This window comes from Centruroides sculpturatus, unplaced genomic scaffold, assembly GCF_000671375.1.
Source record: "Centruroides sculpturatus isolate CEXI.00-Female unplaced genomic scaffold, Cexi_2.0 scaffold918, whole genome shotgun sequence".
Lineage (NCBI taxonomy): Eukaryota > Metazoa > Arthropoda > Arachnida > Scorpiones > Buthidae > Centruroides > Centruroides sculpturatus.
The window spans coordinates 31,760-43,037 of NW_019385109.1; the positions used below are offsets into that span (position 1 = coordinate 31,760).

At 29.6% G+C, this 11,278-nt stretch overlaps 1 long non-coding RNA gene and 2 other non-coding genes across 3 annotated transcripts; 1 reads left to right on the top strand and 2 right to left on the bottom strand.

Moving 5' to 3' along the window:
• Positions 1 to 4,701: 4,701 nt before the first annotated feature.
• LOC111634868 lies at positions 4,702 to 5,734 on the bottom strand. Its single transcript, XR_002758296.1, has 4 exons — positions 5,461 to 5,734; positions 5,301 to 5,381; positions 4,928 to 4,996; positions 4,702 to 4,858 (listed from the first exon to the last, which is right to left on the bottom strand). It is a non-coding gene; the product is annotated as an uncharacterized LOC111634868 (long non-coding RNA).
• A 2,756-nt stretch (positions 5,735 to 8,490) lies between these two features.
• Positions 8,491 to 8,562, top strand: Trnae-uuc. The gene has a single exon. It is a non-coding gene; the product is annotated as a tRNA-Glu (tRNA).
• Positions 8,563 to 8,765: 203 nt separating this feature from the next.
• Trnae-cuc lies at positions 8,766 to 8,837 on the bottom strand. Its single transcript has one exon. It is a non-coding gene; the product is annotated as a tRNA-Glu (tRNA).
• Between the last annotated feature and the right edge of the window lie 2,441 nt (positions 8,838 to 11,278).

Sequence of the window (11,278 nt, forward strand, 5' to 3'; positions counted from 1 at the left end):
TGTGTATGCGTGTGGAGAACGATTTTGTTCATCCTGTTTGAAGCTTAATAACTCCTGAGTTAATCGTTTAACATTTCTGAAATTTTGCAGAGCTGTTTCATTGTTAGGGGAGTGATGCTGTTAAATTTTGATGGGTTGAGGTGGAGGGGATGGAGAGATAATGGGAATCGTGTGTATCTCCAATAAGCTCGGACTTAATGACGGATTTTACTCGTTATTTACAAATTTTTATAAAATTCATCTGTACCCTCAAAATTAACCTTTTGGCTAATTTATAACCGTTAAAAATATAAAAAAGAGTTTTCATACAATATGATAATAGATAGACCCACCAACATTTTAAATATTTCAAAGAAATTTGAGCAACACTTTGCTGATTTATTTTTTGAATGTAATTTATTATCAATCATTTTACGCAGAAAAGTAGTCATTGCCATTATAAGACAATTAATTTATATAATTTATAGAGAAACATGTTTTATAAATAAAATTCACAATTACTTGTCTGATAATGGCACATGAGATTTTGTCAATCATTAAAAATTACTATTTAAAATTTTAACAAATTATTGTTAAGTAACTTAAAATTATTGTTAAATATCTTCAAATTATTGAGAAAATATTTTGTTCAAAGTAGTCAGATTCAGTACTCTTTAATTTCTCTCCGAAAACAACAGCAAAAAACATTTCCTAGTTGCAATTATATAAAAAGCTCAAGACAAATTTTTAAAATAAATTATAGTAATACTTTCTTACCCGTCGCCCATTGCTGCGATCTCAGAAGAAACGAAATTCAAGCAAACTCGTTACGATAAAATTCAATTTACATTTCTCATTTTTATTGAAACTTATTATTATTATTATTCATTTTCATGGGGAAAACATTTCAAAGTGTCGTTTCAATTCTGTTTATTTATTGGAATGTTTGTGGATACACGATATTTTTTGTTTTTCCTTCCGGTGCGTACACGAATAAATCAGAAGGTTTTCCGACGCGTGAGCCGGCCACATACAGTTGTCCATGCGAGAAGCACGGATTCTTGAAATTTAGCCCACACAGTTGCAGCGATTGTCAGAAGTGCGATATTCCCCATTTATATATATTTTTTTTAATCCTTTATAATTTTAACTATTTAATTGCTCCTTCCTCTCTTCTTTGGCATGTTGTGAAATTTCTGATATTTGGAGAATAAACTGTTTTATTGTAATTTATCTTTTTAAATTAATTTGAGTTGATATTAAAATTTGGAAAAGGGGAGTTACCTAGATCGGTAAAATAGGCGAATTTCCTCCTACAACTTCGGATGTCGTTCGGGGCACAGTTAAGGTTTTAACAAAGTTCGAGCGAATACATAATTAGCAAAAATAGTTGTAATAAAGTGATTAAACAAAAATGATTACAAATATCGTAAATAACAGTTCACAAATGCATATATAGAGATATATTTTGAAGGGGGAAATGGTCTTCAAAATTTGAAATCGATCGCGCACACAGTAAAATGCTAGTATAAACACGCGCCATCTATTGTAGGATAAATGTACTATGCCAAAAACCTTCGCGAGAGTATATTAAACAACTTCCCAAAGTTTCATGGCAATCGGATAAACGATGTGGTAATGCATGAAGGAGAGACGAACAGACAGACAGACAGACATTCATTTTTGTATATATAGATATGTTTTTTTCTTTTTTGTAAAAGAAATGAAAATAAGTAGTGTTTGTGATTATTTTAGTAGACACACCACAGTAGGCTGTCCAAGTTGCATAAAATTGTTAGTTACAATAGTGATTCATCTGTTGCTGCTTTGTTTCCTAGATAAAATCAGCAGACTTGATGGAGCACAAAATTTTTAATTATTCAGTACAACTGTCAAGTTTCTTTTGATATGGATTTCAGTTTCAGAAATAATTGCCTCACGTGGTGCTAAAAATCCTTTCATTTTTTCATTTTGATAAAGTAATCTTCTCGTTGTTGTTGTTGCCACGATTAATTATTAATTATCCTTATTTAAATCGTAGATCAATAAAAAATTTTTTATGTTTTACATTTGTGATCCAAACATGGGAACTAGAGTCAATCTTGTGTGTATTATACGGTATATTTCGTTGCCGTATAATACTAATTTTGCACTAATAACCGTATAACCGTATAATATTAGTTTTACATTAATTCTATCGGTTTTGAATGAACGACGCTGTTTATTGCAGGTTAATTTTAAGACAGCATGATTAAATTGTGTAAACTAATATTACAGTTATTGTATTTTAACTTCAATATATTGTGATCAATTTAAAAACGAGAATATTTTAAATGAACAAAGTATCTTTCACATTTAATCTTTGTACGTTTATATTTTTTCTAAACCTTTTTAATTATTCATTTTAGAATTATTAGTGAAACTTTTTCTATCCAACTACTTCAATTTTTATGTACTAAAAAGATTAAAAATATAGAGTATTTGGGATATTTAATTTCGATTTAAGATACTTTTAATATATTGCAAAAGATTAATTATTTTATTTAGCTTTTGAGCAATACATTCCGACATAACTACATTTAATTTCATTTAACTATTTAAAACGTATGCATAGTATAATTATAATGATTTAAAAAATATACTTTACAACAGGGGTGTCCAACCTTTTTGTTTCTCTGGGCCGCATTGGAAGAAGTCATGGAGTTTTGGGCCACAAGTATATATAATATATACTTGTGGTTCAATATACAAGTATATTTAAGGATTAACATGTCTAGATTATAATAATAAGTATTAAAACTTTATCACAAAATAGGATATTTTAAAAAATTACTTCTACAGTCACTTTCAATTTTTACTTAGAAATAGATAAATTCATTTATTTGATAAAATCTAAATATTTGCTTTATTTGAGTCTCTGATTAATAAAAAGCGACGAAACACCATTTTAAAGTGCATTTTTATTCGACTAATATATTTATAAATGATATGTAGCCCCAAAAGTAGCCAAAGCGCCAAATGATATTTTTTTACGTTAAACTAAAAAAGTAGCCACATTGGNAGCTTTTTAAAAAATTAATAAAATAACTAGTGTAATAAAATCTTCCATATTTCATATAATAAAGCTGTTTATTATAAACATGGTAGAGTTATTTGCTATTAAGCATAAAAAGAAAGAAGAAACTTACCTCTATGAAAATCCTATAAGAAATCACAAATATACAAAAAAAAGTTCATTTAAAAATTAAGTTTTAGTTTAAAACATTTTCAATTTTATTAATACTGATAAGTGATGAAACATTCTAAAATAAATTTTAGTTTAACTAAAGCAATGCAGTACAATCTTGGTAATCCATACATTTGTTAGTTCTACACATTCAGTAATTTGACATTAGTCAACTCTCAATTATTACTGTAATCTACAAAATGGAAATTATATTTATTAAATTTTTGATAATTCTAAACGCTGATATATCAATTTATTTGTCTAATTATATTTACCTCATATACTGTTTTTCCACACATTCTATCTATGACGTCATTAAAACTATCTTCATTAAAACATTGGGCAATAGCTTTATACTGACAAATTATATTTGAATATTAATATTTGTAAACTATGACTTAACATTTTATTTAGTTACACTAAAAATATGCTTACTGTATTTCTTTTGTCGGAGGGCGAATTATCCTCTATACAATTCCAAATAATTCTTCTAATCCGTTTGGAACGACCTGAAAAATAGAAGTTTAGCGTACTTTTCTATATGCAAGCTGTGAGAATGTTTTATTCTCTCCAAAACGAGCATAATTTAGAGTAGAGTATTCTCCTATAATTTACAATTTAAGGGTTTTCTGCTGATAAAAATATTAACTGCAATATAAACTTATCTAACTTAAAACAACATTTTTGTGCATATACTAATTTATAAAATATCCAAACAATAAACTTATTCTTAAAACAATTATCGCATATAAAAAATATTGGCTACGTGTTCCATTATGGCTGATTGTGTGGGATAGAATAGAACATTGTACAAATAATGGTAGGGACTATATGGAACAACTAAAAGCATCAAAAATTAAGTAAAAATTTGTTATTAAAATTATAATTATTCAGTGAAGTTATGAAAATTCCCTTTAATCATCCGATTTTTGTATAAGGACTTCAGCATCAAATTTATAAGTAAGAATATTAGACTCGTTTCCCACTGTCGAGACATTTAGTTTTGTTTAATGCTGTTTAGTGGCGCCTGATTCTATACAAGGTATGCGTCTAAATACATGTTTAATTGTGTCAATTGTTTTTAATGGTGTATCGTCGTTTTTTAATGAAAATTTCAGTATTTTATCTTCAGGACTGACAGCAGACGACATGTTATAAGTCGCCTTCCCTCAATCTCTGACTGGAATAAAATATATTTAAAAAGACTTTTTTGCGTAGCCTTTATTACTTAAAATTTTAATAATCCGGGATTTGCGAGAATTTCATATGTTCTGTGAAGCTTTTTATAACTCTTTCAGTTTGCAGAAAACTTACGTTTTAATGAAAATGCCTACTTCGTTATAATCACAAAGAGGATCTCTAAGAAACTTCAGTAAAGGAAGGTTCGAAGGTAGAAAAATTATATGCCATAACGAAGCCATTGCGATAATTGAAAAGCGTTATAAAAATGGCCAAATTAAAAACGTTGCCATCGCAATAGAAACCATAGNTTTGGAAGAATTAATTACACATATTCAATTTTAAAAAATTCATGGCTCAACATTGGGTAAAATAATAAGCGACGAATAATCATAGATGACTACGTCAATGCTTTTTCTATTAAAGTTTTTCACTGACACATTGAACTACCATAGCTAAATCTACATACTGAAACTATAAAAAATGCAATGAAGTAAATAAAATTAAAATAAAATTTTGTAATTGTTTTTATTTTCAACTTACGGGTTTACCCAAGTCAGCTACGTTCAAATTATTCAAACAGGACTTATACGGTGCTGCCATTGCTGTAATCTACAAAATGGAAATTATATTTATTAAATTTTTGATAATTCTAAACGCTGATATATCAATTTATTTGTCTAATTATATTTACCTCATATACTGTTTTTCCACACATTCTATCTATGACGTCAGTAAAACTATCTTCATTAAAACATTGGGCAATAGCTTTATACTGACAAATTATATTTGAATATTAATATTTGTAAACTATGACTTAACATTTTATTTAGTTACACTAAAAATATGCTTACTGTATTTCTTTCGTCGGATGGCAAACGCTGATATATCAATTTATTTGTCTAATTATATTTACCTCATATACTGTTTTTCCACACATTCTATTCATGACGTCAACAAAACTATCTTCATTAAAACATTGGGCCATACCTTTATACTGACAAATTATATTTGAATATTAATATTTGTAAGCTATAACTTAAAATTTTATTTAGTTACACTAAAAATATGCTTACTGTATTTCTTTCGTCGGATGGCAAATTATCCTCTATACAATTCCAAGTAATTCTTCTAATCCGTTCGGGAAGTCCTGAAAAATAGAAGTTTAGTGTACTTTACTTTTCTATATGCAAGCTGTGAGAATGTTTTATTCTCTCCAAAACGAACATAATTTAGAGTAGAGTATTCTCCTATAATTTACAATTTAAGGGTTTTCTGCTGGTAAAAATATTAACTGCAATATAAACTTATCTAACTTAAAACAACATTTTTGTGCATATACTAATTTATAAAATATCCAAACAATAAACTTATTCTTAAAATAATTATCGCATATAAAAAATATTGGCTACGTGTTCCATTATGGCTGATTGTGTGGGATAGAATAGAACATTGTACAAATAATGGTAGGGACTATATGGAACAACTAAAAGCATCAAAAATTAAGTAAAAATTTGTTATTAAAATTATAATTATTCAGTGAAGTTATGAAAATTCCCTTTAATCATCCGATTTTTGTATAAGGACTTCAGCATCAAATTTATAAGTAAGAATATTAGACTCGTTTCCCACTGTCGAGACATTTAGTTTTGTTTAATGCTGTTTAGTGGCGCCTGATTCTATACAAGGTATGCGTCTAAATACATGTTTAATTGTGTCAATTGTTTTTAATGGTGTATCGTCGTTTTTTAATGAAAATTTCAGTATTTTATCTTCAGGACTGACAGCAGACGACATGTTATAAGTCGCCTTCCCTCAATCTCTGACTGGAATAAAATATATTTAAAAAGACTTTTTTGCGTAGCCTTTATTACTTAAAATTTTAATAATCCGGGATTTGCGAGAATTTCATATGTTCTGTGAAGCTTTTTATAACTCTTTCAGTTTGCAGAAAACTTACGTTTTAATGAAAATGCCTACTTCGTTATAATCACAAAGAGGATCTCTAAGAAACTTCAGTAAAGGAAGGTTCGAAGGTAGAAAAATTATATGCCATAACGAAGCCATTGCGATAATTGAAAAGCGTTATAAAAATGGCCAAATTAAAAACGTTGCCATCGCAATAGAAACCATAGTCTCAAACACACCAAAAAAGCAATTGTTACGAGTCCTAGAAGAAAAATGGCTAAAACAGTTTTTAACTAAATGAAAAAGAATTGTCTGCGTAATGCTTTCACCTGTTGAGTTTCTAGAACTTATCATATTTTAATTTTTCTGAAGATGTTTACTGACAGTGTTCCATTTCGTCCCGTGCTGCGTATCTTCCCACTCTATCTTACATTTAAAATTTGATGATTAAATAGAAAATCTCTAATACTCACTACAATCGTCATCCAAATATCTGATCATTTTAAAGCTATTGCTGACACCTAAATTGTATGCGATCACTCCTAAAACAAGCAAAATGCAAACCTTCATTTTTCACTTCTTGCAAAGAAAGAAATAATTTTTTAAATAAATTAATAATAATTCTCGGTTATTAATATTCTATTCAGTAAGCGTGAAAAGGAAACAGTTATAAACACTGTTTCCTTTTCACGCTTAAAAAGGAAATTGTTGAAATTCGCGAAGAACAAAAAATTAAAAACTATTTTAATTTAACTAAAATAAATAAAACTAGAATTTTAAAAATATACGATAAACAACGTTACAGATTATTTATGAATTATTACTTTAATAGGAATAATTTTGTTATAAAATAAATTTCTAAATTAATTTCTATATATGATATTTATATTACACGTTGTTCGTACGGTACAGTACATTTATTATCTGATAAATAAATTTATTATTTGTTTTACTTTTTAAATATTTTTAGTCTATTATAATTAATAATAATTTGTTTAAAACATTAATAATAATTTATTAACGTTTTATACAATCTAATAAAATATAATTTCTATTTTCTCAATAATTATACAAGAAGGTCTAAAAGTTCGTTAACCGAAATACACACTATTCGACATAATGTACCTTAAAGCTTCTGTGCGATTGTAACTTTTGCACATGGAACATCATTAAAGTACAGTTTCATCACAAATGTTGCGTATTTGAAAGTTGTAAATCCATAACTGACATTGATTAATTAGTATTAATTACACGACAAGTTTGCCACTTAATGATTTGTGATTACGTCTCAACACGAGGATACATTAGTAAGGGCTGTCCCTTACTAATGTATCCTCGTGTTGAGACGTAACAATTTGTTTTTATCACTACGTGCAAAATTTTATAACCATTGCATGCAGGCTTTAAGATGCGGCAATATTTTGCAGTATTTTTTGAGATTATTTTAACGAGTAACGATATGCAGATGTTCCAAATCGGTCTTATTGTTTTTAAAATAATCTTAAAATATATCTCCATTAACTGACTTTTGAACTACCTCTTATATAATGAGATTAAATACGGTTATTAAAGCATCTTTTTTACATATTTATTTGATTATAGTATACATAATTTAGTTCGGATATAAGGGCATATTTGTCTTATCCCGTACATTTTTTAATGTTATATAAGAAAAGATTAAACACTGATATAAATGTGTTGATGTGAAGCTTCCTTACAAACAATCAGTTGAAAAGCCTCATTTCCGCAAAGGCTAATCAACTCGTATAATCGAAAATATCCGTAAAAATGTCTTTTACTTTATAGTTTTATTCCGGACTCTAATTTTAAGTAGGTACAGACTACCTTGATTTTACTAATTTATGAGTAATTTATGACATTGCGAATAAAATCCATCGCAAATGAGATCAACAGTTCATATTGGTTAGAAATAAAAACAAAATGATAAATACGTATGACTTAATCCAAAATACAGTTTACCGACATATATTTTACGAGTACGTTATTAAAATCGACGGTTCTAATCCGATTCTAACCATTTATAAAACACTATTTCGGTTAACTGACTTTTGGGCCGCCCATNAAAGTGTAGAGATAAATGAAAAAAGCAGGAGTTAGATTGGAACGAGCCGAGATGTTAACCTAACGAATCGTAACGTGTAATTATAAAGGAGTTGACGGAGGTGGGACGAACGATTTCCCACGTGGTCTAGTGGCTAGGATACCTGGCTTTCACCCACGAGGCCCGGGTTCGATTCCCGGCGTGGGAAATTTTTCTGCGCTTTTAAGTCGTCTACTTTACGAGGTCCGTTTCTTTTCTTTTTCGAAGCAATCCTACCGATCTACGTTCGAAACTTCAAGTCTCCTGAAAATTTTTACTGGTGGATTTGAATGTTTGAGTGGGAGTACAAAATAATAATCGGCAGCGCCAAGATGCATCGATGGGCGATATAAAAAAACGAACAGTAGCGAGTTCCCACGCCGGGAATCGAACCCGGGCCACCTGGGTGAGAGCCAGGTATCCTCACCACTAGACTACATGGGAGCACACGTAAGAATAAACAACAATCTCTTTCCGCTTCGCGTAAAATTCAGCTGTTAGTAATGCCACGAGATTTCGGAAAGCTCGAGGATTTGCGATTGTGCACGTTCACTTTTTTTTTCTGCGGCTGCACGTGAACAAACTATTTGAAACGAATGGAGTCTTTTGCAAGTAATTAAGAACTCTATGAATTCGCGACGGCCGAAACGTTCATTCACGAAAAAACATCGAAAGTGAAGCGCGAATTAAACTGAACAGATAGGGTGCGAGAGTAAACACAGCAAACAAAACAAACGAGGCGAGTCGTAAGAATTTCGTTTACACTGCAACTGTTGTCACGAGTTGCAGTTTCGCACATTTACCAGTTGATAGCGTATTAGAAATTCCATACATACTGCAATTCGCACGTTGATGTTATCCCTTTTGTCTACTGAGAAGTGTAAGCTTCTCGAAATTTAAGTATATACCAGCATAGACGATGTAATTTTATATGAAAAGTATGATGTACAAATTGAAGACACTGCTAGTCTGAGCTTCAGAACATATGTTTTAAATTAATTTAAAATACTATTGTTTCTCAAATAAAAACAATAATTAAATTAACATTTTGTCCATTTGTACAAAAACAATTAAAAAACGATTATTTTTACTTGCAGCAAAGTCGAACGAAACAAATTTCTTAGTAAGCACATTAAAGTCAATTTTAAAACTAAGCAAACTTCGAAAACTGAAGAAATCCATACAACAGAAAAGCGTTTTATTTCTCAAGAGTGTAGAGTGACATTTACACACAAGCCAGGTTTAAATAAACAGGTTCGGATCCACACAGGAATGAAGCACTACAATTGTCATTAGTATGAGATAACATTTACAACTAACTCGAACTTCAACAGACATATGTGGATTCGAATGTGTCTGTATAAGTTAGACTTAGTTGGCAATGTTCAGATGCACACGGGAATAAAACCATATATATATATACACACACACACACAAACACAACAAACCAAAATCGTATACACCACTAACCAAGGTTATTGATATGTGCATATCATTTCGTCAACTCTAATATACATTTGTCAAAAGCATCATCGGTGTGTTTCAGCATTGGTCAACTTCTCTTCTTATCATCAAGGAATCTCATCTTCGAAACAGCACAGTGACAGTCCGTTTCACATTATTCATCATTCTACAGAGCAAAAGTTATTTGATATGCATCCCTGTTTGAATATTTTTTGTTGTTGCTGCGTTTGAGTCGCTATTGGCGGCCGGTCTACTCTAGTTCTTTGGAAATCTTTTTAACTAGTACGCTCTTCAAAATAATGTCAGATAATAAAAAAATGCTAATGTGGATGTAATAGAAAATTACTTTTATTACATAATTCGAACACATAGCGATTAACAATTTTAATAACAATTACGAATATAAGTGACAGCGTGGTAAGTAATCAGTTCATTGATTAATTAATTATTTATTTGTTTATTCGTTGTCACGTTTATAGCTGGAAAAATATATTCCACAATATTATTGCCTACGATCTGGAAATATTTCGCGATTTTTTAATTTCAACACTCCACTTACCTATCTACACGGTAGAGAAACGGAAATGAGATGCTCCGAAAATGCAAACAAGTGTGACGTTCCAGTCGAAAATATACCTATTGTCATCAGAAACACAGGAGCAATAATTTTTTCTAAATATTTTCAATTTTAATCGGTTTTGCTTATTTTATTCAAAACAATCGACGCTGGCGGTTTATCTTGCATTTTATTCGAAAAACGCACTGATCGCAAAGTTTTCGTATGTTCTTCAGGTGTGTTACCTCAAAATACGGGTCAGTTTTTTATAGAAAAATCATTTCAAAAGTCGAACTTATGTTGCATAAAAAAGGCGTCATTTCCACGTCGCATATAAATAAATCTGTAAAATGTTTCATGCGAATTCATTATTTTAACATGTTGTTTATGATTAGGTGCTGAAAATATTAGTAAGATATACTTATACTCAAACACTATAATATTTAGCATGAAATTTCTGTTTGCCTAGTAATAAAAATGTTTTTTTAAATAAAAAAATTATACTTCAATTAAATATTGTTGTTAATTTAAAATTATTGTTCTTAATTTTTTTTTAAATGTATATTAATAAAACAATTTTAAATACAACGGAATCAGATAATCTGTTTTTACTTATTTGTACTATTGACCAGTACTCGGAAAAATAATTTTCCAATCATTTCTGACTCATGCAGGCTGAAAATTCCAAATCTATAGTTAATTTATTTAGATAGAATGAGAGCCAGGGTAAAAAAAAATTAAATAGAAAGACTAGATTTCTTTGAGAAACAAAAATTCTTATTTAGTTTACTCTATACTTATCCCTAAATGCATTACGCCTCTATCGCCTCTAATTTTCACATTCCGGTGATTAAGAAATTTATCC